Genomic DNA, 15,571 nt, shown 5'->3' with positions numbered 1-15,571 from the left:
GAACAGAAGCCCCACAGCCAGGGAGCTGAGGAAGCACCGAGACCAGCAGGAGGGGCGCAGACACGGGCGGATCGGGGCTGAATCTCGGAGATGCGGCCTCGGGCCCAAACCTGGTGCCTCGGGGTAAACCCAGGAGGGAACCTTGGCGGCAGAGGGTTCCCGGAGGAGCGAGGGGTCCCAGCCCCACAGCAGGCCCCAGCCCAGGACTCCAGGCCGGGAAGAGACTTCAGGCTGTGAAACCAGCAGGGACTGTCCCCGAGGGTCGCGGAGGCTGCGGGAGCCCCAGCAGCTCCTCTAAAGGGCCCGGCACGGACTCACTCGGACGCTCCCTCTGAGCCCAGCGCCGGGCAGCAGCCGGAAAGGACCCGGGACACTCGGGGGGGGAACTAACCTGCCTGAGATCCGGGCGAGAGGCGGAGGGGCGGCTTCCTCCCGGGCAGAAGGGCTGGCGGAGGCCATGGCTCCTGTGGCGAGTCCTCTGGACGGAGCCGGCAGGCAGGCACCATATTTGAGACGCCAGCACCTGACTCACACCTTTGGCCCCGCCCCGTGATTCCCGGAGGCCCCGCCCCTCCCCACCTGCAGCTCATCCGGGCCATTTCCAGGGGCTTTTCTGTGCAAGTGGCCTCTCGAGCCTCATGCTTAGGACTTTCCTAGAATCTCTCAAACAAGCAGCAGCAGGCCCCGTAGGGCTTGATAAGTGGCCCCGGGCCTGCACTAGTGGCAGCTGCATTGGCTCATAGCTTGGCCTCTCCTGGGCACCTCCAAGCCCAGTACAAGTAGCAGCCAACTACGGTTTGCTGTGTAGCTCATGCTGGGTGGCCCTGGGCAAGGCACTGGCAGAGGCTGACTTTGCACCTCCCAGGAGGCCCCAGAGACAGTGCACCTGGTGCTCAGACTCCACCACGCTGGATTACAACCCTACCACATCCACAAGTGACACACTCTAGGGCCGCACTTGGTGAACACCAAAGCCCCACTGAAGTAAATCCTGCTCCATAGGGGTGTCTCCAGCACAGCAGCTCTCTGGCTGTAGTTGCAGCTGGTCCTCACATCCGATTGGCCTGAGGGTCAATTCTTCCCAGTGACGCCAACAGCAATCAAGGCTCAACTACAATAGGACAGTGCACACAGCCCACACAGGGGAGCACCTGGAAGGCCCAACTCAGGGGACTGGGGAGGCTGAGCCACTGGATCCTACAGGACACCTACTACACAAAGCTACTCTACAAATCCCAGGAGACATAGCAGCTCTACCTAATACATAGAAACAAACACCTGGAAGCAGCCAAAATGCGGAGGCAAAGAAACAGGTCACAAAGGAAAGAACAGAAAAAATCTCTAGAAAAGGAACTAAATGAAATAGATCCAAGCAAGCTAACAGATAGAGAGTTTAGAATTTTGTTTATAAGGATGCTCAACCATACTAGTAAGAGTTTTACGAAAATAACTGAGAAAATCGATGACATAATAAAGTGCCAATTTAAAATGAAGGCTGCACAAACTGAAATGAAGAATAATTTACAGGGAATCAACAGTAGAGTAGAGGACGCTGAGAATCAAATCAGCAATTTGGAACATGAGGAAACAAAAAACACCCAACCAGAAGAGCAAAAAGAAAAAAGAATCCAGAAATATGAAGATAGTATAAGGAGCCTCTGGGAGAACTTCAAGAGCCCCAATATTTGTATTATTGGGGTGCCAGAAGGGGAAGAAAGAGACCAAGAAATTGAAAACCTATTTCAAAAAATAATTACAGAAAACTTCCCTTACCTCAGGAAAGAAATAGACTTACAAGTCCAGGAAGCGAGTCCAGGAAGAGAGTCCCAAACAAGAGGAACCCAAAGAGGCACACACCAAGACACATCATAATTAAAATGCCAGAGGTTAAAGACAAAGAATCTTAAAAGCAGCAAGAGAAAAATATTTACCTATAAGGGAGCACCCATATGACAGTCAGCTGATTTCTCAACAGAAGCCTTGCAGGCCAGAAGGGAGTGGCAAGAAATATTCAAAGTGATGAAAAACATGGAACTACAACCAAGATTGCTCTACCCAGCAAAGCTATCATTTAGAATTGAAGGTCAGATAAAGAGCTTCTCAGACAAGGAAAAGCTAAAGGAGTTCATCACCACCAGATCAGCACTACAGGAAATGTTGAAGGGTCTTCTTTAAGAAGAAGCTAATGAACAAAACAATCTGACAAACTATATAAATCCAGAGACACTGATGATCATATCTCAGAGGAAAGAGGGAAGGGGGCTGGAGGGTGGGAAGACATTAACAAAGAAGTTATATGCATATATGCATAACCCATGGAAACAGTCAATAATGGGGTAAAGGCCTGGGGAGGGGGTGGGAGTGAGGTGGAGGGAGTCAATTGGGGGGAAAAATGGGACACCTGTAATACTTTCAACAATAAAGATTAATTAAAAATAAATAAATAAATAAATAAATAAATAATTGGAAATAAAAACTTAATTATTGAAACAAAAACTTTATATGGGATTAAACCTGGATTGGACACAGATAGGGTAAACAACTATCCTCATCTGTCTAGGACTGAGAGGTTTCCAGGACATGGGGCATTAGTGCTAAAACTGCAAAAGTGCTGGGTAAACAGACAATTAGTCACTCTAGACACAGATGAAGAAAAACTTAGCAAAGTGGAAGATAAAGTTGATAATAAACTGACCTGTAATTTACAGAGATAAAAAATTTGGAAAAGCAACTAAAATCATTGAAGATAGGTTGAAACTAATTTTTATCTAATAGAAACTCCAGATAAAATAACTAGGAAGGAAGAAACGGTAGACTAATAGTTTTGGAAGAAATAATAGCTGAGAACTTTGAAGAACTGAAGAAAATTATTAGGCTATGGACTAGCCAACTACAGCCATGGGCCAAATTCAGCCTGCCACTTGTTTTTATAAATAAAGTTTAATTGGAACACAGTCATAAGTGTCATTGGTTATGATTGTCTGTGGCTGCTTTCATGCTAAAATGGTAGAGCTGAATAGTTGTAACAGAGGCCACAAATCCTGCAAAGCCTAAAATATTTACTATCTAGCTCTTTACAGAAATGATGTAGACCACTGCTTTAAGCTGATACTCTGAATACCAAATAGAATAAGTGAAAATAAATTCACATCTTTGAAGTATAAAAAAGTTGCGAAACATAAATATAAACATCTCAAAAGAAGTGACAGAATTTCACCTACAGGAAATGACAATTATATTTGACAGTACACTTATCCAAGCAACAATAGAACTCAGAAGTCAATAGAGTAAGTCTGCAAAATCTGAGGAAAAGTATCAATTTAGAATATTTATACACAGCTAAACTATCATTTAAGAGTGAAGTCAAAATTAAGTTTTAAGTCATACAAAGACCAATATACATCATAGCACGTTTTACTCTTCTTCCAAATTAGTACCCATCTGTGTCATTACTCTGCATACCTGAGGATCATGCATTCCTACATCTCTGTCCTGCTTAGCTGAGGCATGACCATGTAACTAATTTTGCCCAATTAAATGTGAGTGAAAGTAATCAAACATCTCTTCCAAGTAGAAGTTTTAAGAACTAGAAATAGGGTTGGAGAATTATGTCCAATGGGTAATAAGATTGTATTTAGGTTTTTGTCATGTTCGCGAGAGAGTAATAATAGAAATACTAAATAATTGTAGAAATTGTTGGACAATAGGTAAGAGCATATGTACTTAGGTAAGAAGACATATGAATCCACACCAGAAGAATCTGATATAAGAAACAATGATAAACATGGAATTTTATAAACATACTGACCAGTATGACAGATGGGAGCCTAGAAGCAGAGGCACATAGATATGGCAAATGAACTCATGATGGTGGAGGCATCAGAAGCAGTAAGGGGAAAGAACAGAGTAAAAAAAATAATACTAAATTAGTTATCCATATAAGAATATATTAGATGCCTACCTCACAACATAACAGTAGATAAAATCCAGATGATTAAAGACCTAAACATAAAAATAAAATCTTTAAACTATTTAAAGGAAAGGTTAGGAAAATACCTTTAATATTTTGGGGTCAAGAATAACTTATTTAAAATAACATCAAAAGCAGAAATTATAAAAGGCAAACTTTAAATTTTGACACCATTAAGATTTAAAACTTCTGTATAAAAAAGAAACACCAATTATAAAGTAAAAAAGAAGCCATAGATTGGGAACATGAAATTCACAACACATGCAGTTTACACAGGATTAATGCCTAGAATTATTATATAAGGATTGCCCATAAATCACGAGGAAAAGGTAGTACATAAGAAGATTGGTAAAACACATGAGGAAAATGTATAGAAGAGGTTACCTGAATGATTAATAAGGTTATAAAAATATGTTCCATCTCAGCAGTGATCAGGAAACTTAAAACAACAATGAAGTAGACTTCTGCATATAACATATTTTCAAAACTCTATAGATAAATGTGACAATATCAAGTTTTAGGGATGTTGTAGAGAAATCGTAACTCTCATGTGGGGCTGGTGCGAGGTGAATTGTTACAATTACTTTGGAGAACAACTTGCTGATATTCAATAAACTTGAAGGTGCTTGTGCTCTCCATGTAAAAGAATATTCATTCTAGTACAGCTCAAAATGGAAAATAACGTTGGTGAAGAGGTGAATAAATTGCAATATAATTACATAGCAATTCAATAAATTGAACCAGAGCTGCGTGTGTCCAAATGGATATATCTTGACAACATACCAACGTAGAGTGAAAAACAGCAAACGCAGAAATCATGAAAATAAAACCCAGCAAAACAATTCTATGTGTCATTTTATGGATATAGACCTGCAAAATAAAAATATAAAAATATTCATGGGAAGGTGAGATGCCACTTTCAGAGCTGGGGGTCCTTAGCTATTGGAGGGAGGAGCATGGAACTGGGAAAAGCAAAATTTGAAACTATGGCAAATGACAATCTTATGGCAAATGGTTAATATGCATGAGATCTGGGTGGTGAGAATGTGAGCATTTGTTATTTGTTTTATAACATACCATAATATTCCATTGTTTTTATACTATCATATTTTTAAAAAGAGAAGGACCTGAGAAGAAATAAAGGGCAGACAGAATGCACCTCGAAGTATTTGGAAGGTGATCTTGACGTTGCCAGATCGAGAGCTGGACCCCACAGGTTCACTTTAAGAAGGAGGGTGCCACACGGTGTGTGCTCAGATCTGCTCCAAGACGTGGCTCCCATTTCCTCCTACACGCATCGACGTGTAGATGACAAGGATCCCCTAGAATTTAAACCTCTCATCATTGGCTTAAAACCCGCTAGTCATGGCACAGAAAATTTTCCTTTAACCCTTTGGGCTAGATCTTGCTATAAAACGTAGGTGGCCCCGTTTGCAGAAGGGGGGGATAAGAACAGCTCAGGGAGTGGGGGTGGGGGTGGGGCAGTATGTGGAGGTGAATGAATTTCTATTTGGGGATATGAACATATCATTCAGGACTGTGGTTGACCACCCTCTCCCCGCCCCCAGCTTACAAGGCAAGGGCAAGAATCACAACTCTACTTGAAAGTGGTGGGTTGGAAGCCCTGGCTCTCAGAGGGATCCTGATTCAAATATTATGATTTCCCTGGGACACCAGCATTTAACTGGGTTTCCATGACAACCTCTCAAGTTATTTGCAGGTCCCCAAACCTGTTCCCCTCAGAAACCCTACATTTATTCTTTAACTTGGCTATGTGCAGATTTGAAGCCATAGTTTTAATGGATGAGGGAGAGGAAAGCCCATATTTAAGAGTCAAGGCTGTCGATGAAGATGCATGTCACTCCAGAGGTAGCCCTGCTCTCAAAATGTGGATCAGGTAACGGCGCTCCCTCCTTCACTTAGGAGCCTCCCATGACTGCCAGGGTGGACACAATAAGGTCGAATTCGAATTCCTTGTCATGGCATTGGAGGCGCACCAGTTAGGTGGCACTGCCTGTTTCGTGAAGGCACCTCTTGCCACTCTCTTCTCTTGTTCACCCTCTAGACATCCTGGTCTCCCTGCAGATCCAGCCTGCCCTCTGCCTCGCTTCTTTGTACCTGCCATTTCCTTTGCTAGACATGGTTTCACTGCCACTTCCCCGTTGCCCAGCTCATTCTCGCCCTGGTGCAATTCTCAGCCCTTGCTGGGTCCCACCTGCCATGTCAAAGTTTCTCTTTAACTGGTCTCACCTTGAGAATGGAGGTGACATATAAGCTGCTGAAGGGATTCTAATGTGCAGCCAGAGTTGAGAGCCACTGCTCTAGTCTAAATGTCACCTTGCCAGAGACCAGGCCCCTTCCTAAGAAGACATCTCTTCTGTATGCTCTACCTCAGCTCCTTAGTCACCTCCTCCGAGGTCACTACCGGGTATTTCTTTATATGTTTACTTTGATTAGCTTCTGAAAGATCCACTTCCACGGAACAGTGGTCTCCCGGTGGCTGGACCAGCAGGGTCAGCATCACCTTAGAATTGACTAGAAACATGAATTCTCAGGCCGCATCCTGAGCCTGCAGCTGATTTAGGTGCTGAAATTTGAGGCTCGTGCGGGAAGCGAGTGCACCGTGCGGTTCTCCCTAGATTCGCATCCAGAGCCCCACACGGAGCGAGCGGGGCTCCATAACCTTGGTGGAGGGAATGAGTGAGTGACAGCATATTTCTCTCCTCAGGAGCTCACCTGTGAACTGAAAGCCGAATGAAAGGAGCAAAACGAATGAACAAAAGCCCCAAACACATTTTTTACTTCATTTCTTAAAACCTTCTAAAATTTATCTATGAAAGACTTTTCTCCCCACTATCCATGAACATACAAACATTTGCGCATTACTGGAGAGCTGCTCCTCCATTCCCCCCCCCAGAAAATTCTACAAGTTGAAATGCACCTAAAAATGCTTGTCTTGTGAACAGGTATTACTTTCTATTATTCCCATTTTAGGGCTAAAGTGAACAGATTCGTCTAAGGCTGCAGATTAAGTCAGTTTCCACAGGGGCAGATGCTTGAGACGCAATTTAGATCCTGTTACCCATGTCTTTCACTTCTTAAATGTAGAATCATAGCATAAAGAACATGGGGGGACACCCAGGCCGGCTCTGTACCTTCACGGAGAGAGCGGCTAGAGAGAGACCTGGGAAGATGGGTCGAGATCGCACAGGGCATTATGGGAGCCTGGGCCTAGAACCCAGCACTCCTGGCCACTGTATGGCTAACACCCATCAATCTTAGTAGCCCACATGCTTGCCCTCACAAAACCCCGCATACTTTTGTGCTTCATTCCAGCAGGTTTCCACAGTTCCCCTACCAATAAGTTATGTTTTGGGCAATAAAAGGTGAATTTCCCGATAGCCACCTGGGCCACCACATGGTCCTGCTTTCTGATAGCTTCTTTCCTGCACACAGCCTGGAGGAGGCCAGGTCAGTCACACCGGCGACAACGAGGTGAGCTTGGGAGGGGCAGGAGGGAGAAGGCATTTGATCACTTAACCCCCCTTCTTGAACCGTGGGGTGGAGAACCCCTCCGGCCTCCCACCCCAGTGGCCTCTGCAAGGTTTCAATAAAGCGAGCGTTCTGAAGTGTAGACAGTTCACACTGGCAGTAGCAGAGGCTGCTACGCCCTGATTCCCAACTCTGCCAGGGAGGGCCACCTGCCTGAAGAAAGGCCCCTGCCCCTCTAAAAGCCAGTCCCCGACGTTCCTTGGACCACCTTGTCGTCTTCTCTGTGCCTACTTTTTCTCAGATGCAGACTAATGTACACAAGCTCTGACTCTGAGAGCGACAGAATTGTGCACGAATCCCAGTCCCGATATTTCATAGTTGTGTGACTGTGAGCAAGTGACTTACCCTCCCAAAGACTCAGTGTGCCTGGCTAGACAACAGGAAAACAGCGGTAACTGTCTCTAAAGTTTGCTGTGGGTTCTAATGACATAGTGCATGTCAGGGCTCACACACGTAACTGCCGTTGTCATACTCCTCCTCTGGTCCCGGAGAGTCTCCAGGCCGCCTCAGGAAAGTCTTTATCTGGGGCTAGAAGGACGGAAACTCATAGTCATCAGTGTGCGGCGGGTGCCTGCACTGTAGTAGGTGCTGCATAATTGTGATCCTGTTTCCTCTCCAAACCAGCACTGTGGGAGAGTCATCACTGTCACCATCCCTCTCCTCCCCCTCTCCTCCTCATCTCACCGCTGTTGGCCAAAGAAGCAAACTCAGAACGTAAACGACGGGCGGAAAACACATTCAGCTAGTGAGCAAAGCGTACGGAGCCGCGGCATAGCCTGTTGACTAGGCCACGATGCCTCTCCAGGAGAAGCAAGGTTTGTTTGCCTTCCTTTAATTTGCTACCTGCCTTTCTGCGGCCTTTCATACAAATGGCAGAAGCTACACTGGGGAGAGAGAAATGAACAGAAATGGACTTCCTCTTTAAAAATAACCCGACGTGCTACAAAGATAGGCACACATAGGCCAGGGCTGCAACTTGGAAATTTATCCACCGCACCACTATAGAGCAAGCAGACTTAAACAGATGGTTTGAAAAGAGGGCATCTTTTGTTAAAAGTCTCAAATTTATGTATTTTTTTTCACGTAGGAATTTTTCTAGTAGTTCTGCCGATGAAAACATCATCGGGCAATGCGTATGACAGAATGCTGCGACAGGCTTGTCTGCATTACCGTAAAGAAGGAAAAACAAGGAAAGTAAATGTCTAGATACAAGGAGCCGATCAAAATAAATTACGGGATGCTGCACAGTAGTTAAAAGTGGTTTATCATTAGAAATGATATCTAACTCATGAATCCAAAATATTTCAAATACAAAAGCAGATAAGAAAATGGTCTACAAAGTATGAAGGCACTTACAGAAAATTATATTTATACAATACATTTTTAAATGGTAAAGTTTAAAAGGATTGGTATTGACGTAACAATGATTGTCTCCTAGATGACAAAACTCCGGAAACCACGTATTTCTGCATGTCTATATTTCTAAGAAATTTTCTTTATAAGAAGATAACCTCGTAAGAAAACATCGCTTACGTATTCACCAAACACACACCATCCAGTTAAACTTTCTTTTTTCCTGCTATTATCCCCTTGTTTTCCCCAAGAAAATCCAAATAACTCTTTGTGAAGCACAATGCCCTCATTTATTTATTTTCTTATCAATCTGTAAATTTTATTTAAAAAAATCACTCAAAAACATGTGTAGACTGCAGTGAGACACTAGTACCGTATTAAATTTTACATTTTGATCACCAGTTCAAGAAATGTGCTCGTTTGTTTTTGAAGAGGGTAGCAGTAATTAAGGTCAGGCTGCTTTCTAAGAATCCTGAGCCTACGCACCCACTTTGGAAACACTAAAGGGATCTGCCAGCCCCGCCTGGATGCCAGCTGCCTTCCTCAGAGGGGGGCTGCGGGGAGGGCCCCGAGCTGCTGTTTGCTCAGCGCTTTGCTGTCCTGTCCCCTGTGCCGGCCACTCGCACCCATCTCTCCTTCCCTCTCCTCCAGGGCAAGGTTACACCCTCTCACTCCCACACTGTCCCCCCCCTCAAGAGCTGCCAGGCTACAAACGCATCCCATGAACCCCCTTCCCTCCCCATTCCAGCGCCCGCGGGGCGCTCCCTCCCCCACTGAGAACCTGTCAGAGTCCTGGTCTCCCTCCCACGTCCCCACTGGGAGCTGGTACAAGGAGTGACCCTCTCTGTGATGAGAGGGGGGACCAGCTCCAGTGTCCCCGGGCTGGGGAGGGGCGCGTGGGATAGAAAGTTGGCTCTCTTCTGGACTCTGGGAGCGTAAGACCACCACGTGTGTTAAGAACGCAGCCGATTTTTACAGAGAAATAGCAGGAAACTATGCAGCAGAATGTTTATGCTGTAGTTCAGCCACGTTATAGGTTACACTAGTTTTTTATGGTACGACTGGGAACCGGGTCACAATTGTAAGCGTGCTCTGAATGATGACTTTCAATTAACTTGGGGAACACAACCCATCCATTCCTAAGGTTTGGACTATTTGGGCTTTGTTTACTTTTCTTATTTAAAATAATAAAAATGCATTTTTTTAAAACAAAGGAGCTCCTTTTGCAAAATCCACTGTGCTGTCCAAACAGCCCTGGCCGTCAGCACTATTACCCAGCACATCTGATTGCAGTGCTCTTCTGGGATCCAAGTGCTCATCATAGGAAACCTAACTGCATTGCTCGTTCTGGAACCCAGCTAGCTTAAGAAGCAAAGGCAAAAAAATACAACTTTTCTTTCTCTAAGGCAAAGCTCTTCCTCTATTCTGAAGGCTAGAATCAGAAAAGGGAACTCCTGTAGCCCCAGTCTCTCAAGTGGTATAACAAACACTCAGCAGCTTCAATAGCAAATGGAACAACTTGGGACAAGCAAAACTTCCCGAGGCCTGGAGCACCCGGCCGAGAGGCACCCCTGCCCCTCCCTGCTCTCTGAGAGGTTAGGTGTTTGCCAGGAGACCAGGGAGAGCCTCCAGATGGATTACTTACCATTTTCCTTGAAGCGTTGGCGTGCCTGGCACACAGCGACCCCGCAGATGCTGAAACTTGGACAGTGAGTGTGCAGTTAACTCTGCAGAAGGCACTTCCTTTTTTGAACTGTGTGGTCTGTCCAGCTTTCGCACATTGATATGGAAGGTTTATTTGCATGTTATCTCAGCCCTCAGAACATTTGTATAACTGGTCAGGTTTACCCAGTTATTACACTTCAGTGGTATGAGAACAGCTATAGGTGAAGGTTTGAAGTTGGAAAGTTGACAAAATTTTTTTAAAAGTACCTGGGTATTAACGTCTGTGTACATTATTAACCTGTCTTGTATAAAGTCTGTGTTTGTGGATCAATCTACCCATTTTATCTGTCTTTCATCTATGAATGAAGGACTCACTCTAAAACATTAACAGTGGTTGACTTGGGTAGAGGTGTTATTATACATAATTCTTACTTTGTAGTTTGCTGACTTTTCTATTTTGAGTAGACAGTGCTTTTTACAAATGTAACTATAATGCTTAAAAGAACAAAAGGATCATGATCATTTTAATCACCAGTCCCAAGTGTATTTAAACCATTCTCATCAACATTTAAATGGTGGAAATATTCATAAGCTTATGATAAGCTGTCATTCATTTCATTAAAAACATAAAGCACATTTCAATCTAAGTTCATGTGTTAATTTTTCAGTAATTTTTGTTAGCATCAAATGCCTCAATCCTTCACACTGGCGAACTAGATATTCTTGAGTTAAGGGCACGGTATTTGATAACAAATAGTTAGATTGCCCACCAATCAACTGCAGTACCTATCTAAACATATTCTGGTACACAGATTTCTTTTATTTTAAATATATAGCCTGATTCTAAAGTAATTTCAAAAGCAAAAAGATCATCTTTGTTACCTATTGCAAAGGAAAGCCAACTGAATCCCTAATTTGGGGATGAAAATCTCTAGATCTTCTTGTATGTACGATAGCATTTACCTAATAGAGGGGCACCAGCTTTCTTAATTTGATGACGAGCTAATACTAATTATCCCTTATTAAAAGAGGTGTTCCTTATGTATTCCCTAAAATGAAAATGTTTTTCAAAATCAAGATGTGGTAGGAAATACGGATGGAATCATTGCCAGGGCAAGGCAGGAAGGCAGGGCAGGGGCAAGTTTAGGGGGTAGAAAGGAACCTGACATTGCTCCAGAGCTTGTGGGTATTTTAAAGAGGGGTGGGGCGTGAGGAGTCGCCAGACGCTAGGTGGGTGTCAGAGGCTGAAGCTGGGCAATCTGGGCGCACAGGGAGGCCGCGTGCGTCTGGGCGCCGGCAGGCCACCCATGTGAGCCGGCCCAGGACACCCTGAAGGGCAGCCAGAAAGCCTTTCTTTCGCTGCCTGCTCAGACGGGGCTCGTCACACTGCAGGGACAGCTGAGGGTCTAACGCAGTGACTCGCAACCTGGCTGTGTGTTAAAATCACCTGGAAGTGTTTTTAAAAGCCCAGTTACCAAGCTTTACCCCAGACTATTCAAATAAAAACATCGTTTTGAGACCAAGGCATCAGTATTTTCTAAAGCTCCCCAGGTGATTTCAAGGCGCGGGCCTGCAAAAAGGAGGGGCACACTGGCAACTCACACTAGCGAGGTGGCGAACAGGTCACCAGGCAACTTTGCAGGCAAGAATAATTCTGCACCCTGACAGTTTACTACCAAGTTTATCACGCATTTTCACCTTGCACTACGTACTAGTTACTTACACTTACTTGGTCTTTCCATGACTTTCCCTTTGTAGCAGTAAGCTGGACAAAATTCTGTGCCAAACAGAAGTCTAGCAATTTCCATGAACAATGTAGCTGATCGGACAAGACTTTGGGTAAGAGAACTTCGAATTTTAGTTCCTTAACTTGAATTCCATTTCAAATTCTGCTTATTTGTAAAGGCAGATTAAGGCAATTTTTAGTTGTTATTGACACAAATTTTCTCAAAAACATACACTTAGGAGAAGTATTTTGGCTAAGAGAAAACCAGGTAAGGGTTGAAGCTCCAGGCCGTAACTCATAACCCACTAATAAGTTTATACTTTTAGTTTTTGGAGCATAATCACTTTACGTAAAATAATTATCTCTCCCCAGCCAGTTTGGCTCAGTGGTTAGAGCATTGGCCCGTGGACTGAAGGGTCGAGGGTTCGATTCTGGCCAAGGGCATGTACCTCAGCTGCAGGCTCGATCCCCAGCCCAGGGGCTCATGCAGGACACAACCAATTGATGTGTCTCTCTCATATCGATGTTTCTCTCCCTCCCTCCCACTCTCTCTGGAAAGCAATGGAAAAAATATCCTCTGGTGAAGATTAAAAAAATATATATTATTTCAATATGTGAGTATATTTTCTGTCACATCAACTAAGTACACAAGTCCTTGAGCAGAAAGATGAAACAGGAAATGCAATAAAGATGACAATGTCATGATACCATCAAAGGAAGATAAAGCTATATTTTCCTGGTATGGGCACTGCAATTATTCCTGCTAGTGGAAGGAGAAGTAGCTCAGAGAATGCAAAAGTGGTTAGAATCCTTCAAGGACTTGGGCGTGCATTCTCTTTCCATTATTTGCAGTCTAGAAAACTGTTTTTGCTCAGGCAATGGTAAAATCTGTCCCTTTGGTATTCACTGAAGGTGACAGGTAGGTGGAGACTGTGAGGCCCAGAAACAGTGTGAGGCTGGCAGAAACCAGCTTCATTTTTAAAAGTCAATTTACAGGAAAATGGAGGAAAATTGCACAAATGAAAATTTAAGTAACACTACCTACTGATCATTATTTAACAGTATTGTCAATGTTGCATCTAACAGGCTTTGAAAAGCCTATGGTTGAAATTGTTTAGTATACAGGGTTAGAAATAATCTTACATAATTTTTGCTTTATCACCTGAATGGTTAACATTTTAGGGAAGAAACATAAGATCATTGACTTTAAGTGTGCAGCACGAATATGCTAGATAAAACCCCTGAGATAGGAGAATAGGGGGATGTCGAGCCTCACCTCTTCTAGGAAGCCTTCCCTGCTTGCTCATTCATCTCCCCATTTTCCTGAACTCCTGCGGACAACACCGTGAAACAAAGCTCTTTGATATGGTTCTCCCACTGAATTGGCCGCATTAAGTTTGGTTCCCTAATTAGATTTGAAACTCCTCCAATGCGAGCTAATTTTTGCACTTCCTTCTGTCACCCTAAGATCCTAGAGCAGCTTTTGTTTTTTTTAAACTTTTTTTGGCTCATGGGTTCATTTCAGAATCTGATAAAAACAGTACACTCTCTGGACACTCATTCTGCATGTGCACACAGCCGCCCTTGAAGCCCACCATTTATGGGAAGCAGCAGGAAAACTCTCGGCTAAAATATTGTCAAACACTAGTTGATGATCACCACATTGTTGCTTTTTGATGATGAAATGAAAGCACGCAAATGTTAAGTGACCCCTCAAGTTTCTAGACTGAGAGTCTGGTGAGCTAAAACTTCATTATTTTTTATACTTGACTCTCCTTATCAACATGTTTTTGAACTTTGCCGGCAAAGAACAACTCGAACTCATGAAATAGCTTCATAGCAATTCAAGGAAATTCTAGCCTCCCTGCTTGGACAGCTGCGGGACAGCCAAATGGAAAGCGGCAGGGACACCACAGGCTATGGCCAGGCCCGTTTAAAAGGCGGTGCAGCGGGAAATGGGCAGTCTCTTGATTTGGCTGTTTCCTTTCACTTTTTGTTTTAAAAACAAAATGGATTTCTTTTCACTCTTGTACTTTCTATTTTTGATGAAAGGAGGCCTTAACTCTTTCAGAACATCAATGCTCTAGAAGAAATAACTTATTAATCCCCTTCAGTACAAAGTGAACTCATCTTCCAATAGGAGAGCTCCCACCGTATTTACTAAGATGAGGAAATTTTATTTAAACTCAAGAAGGGCAGGAAACAGTTGTCATTACAATTTAAACCCAACCCCAGGCAAATGTTTACTAAACTCTAAAAGAACTGCTGAAGTAAGAAAATGGAAAAGTAACCTAAACTTTACTTAAGAAGTCTTTTATCCAAACAACTTACAGAGCAACGAGCAAAGAGAACAAAGCGCAGAGCAGAATTCTGTTGTATGTTAATTTACTTACTACTTTCTTCTGCTGTTGTGGCTATAGTTTGTATCTGACCCTCATCTTGGGTTTTGGGGAACTCAGAATACACAGGAGGACCTGCTAGTCTTGCATGTTCCTCTCATGACTTTTCACCTCTTTATTCCTTCTTCTCCAAAGCAGAATGCAAGTTGTAATTCTTTTATCTCATTGGGTTTCCAAGACAAGGAGATTTAACTGACATCATCAAAATATATGCCCTCATTGGATTGGTCATTGTGCTTAACAACTTAATGGTAACTTGCATTTTAATGGATGAAAGAAAGAAAAGGTCCTATATGGAAAAATGGATCTATTTTCCTTCCTTCCTTCCTTCCTTCCTTCCTTCCTTCCTTCCTTCCTTCCTTCCTTCCTTCCTTCCTTCCTTCCTTCCTTCCTTCCTCCCTCCCTCCCTTCCTCCCTTCCTCCCTTCCTCCCTTCCTCCCTTCCTTCCTCCCTTCCCAGTTTCCTTCCCAACAGGAAGATTAGGCCAGAAAGTTTGGCAAGTAATGGACATGCCTTGGGATTTTACAGACTCAGGGAAGATGACAAAGGTGAAAGTAGATCACCCCATGATTCCCTGAGTTTTTTCCCTTTCTCATTGCCAGTTAAGTGTGTTGTCTGTCTACCATGTGATCAGTAGACTAACTAAGCAACCTAAGTTGTAAGTACAAAAAGGAAAACATATAACAATACCCTAAAGTTTCTTTCTCCATTAGGCCCAAGAGAACACAATTTCCATCTGGCTTCTCCAGGTTCTTTTGATAACAGATGGGGTTCAGTGTAATGATCTGAATGTATAGCCAGAGCTCCAGAGGACTCTCTTCCTCACATGCCCCTTGCCTTGAATTGGTGGTGTGCTTGGCGGGCAGCATGTGAAGGGGAAGTTATACTCCACCGAGTCAGGACTTC

The sequence above is a fragment of the Miniopterus natalensis genome, chromosome 3 (genome assembly GCF_054644295.1).
Source record: "Miniopterus natalensis isolate mMinNat1 chromosome 3, mMinNat1.hap1, whole genome shotgun sequence".
In the NCBI taxonomy this organism is placed as follows: domain Eukaryota; kingdom Metazoa; phylum Chordata; class Mammalia; order Chiroptera; family Miniopteridae; genus Miniopterus; species Miniopterus natalensis.
Note: the sequence above shows the minus strand (reverse complement) of the source record.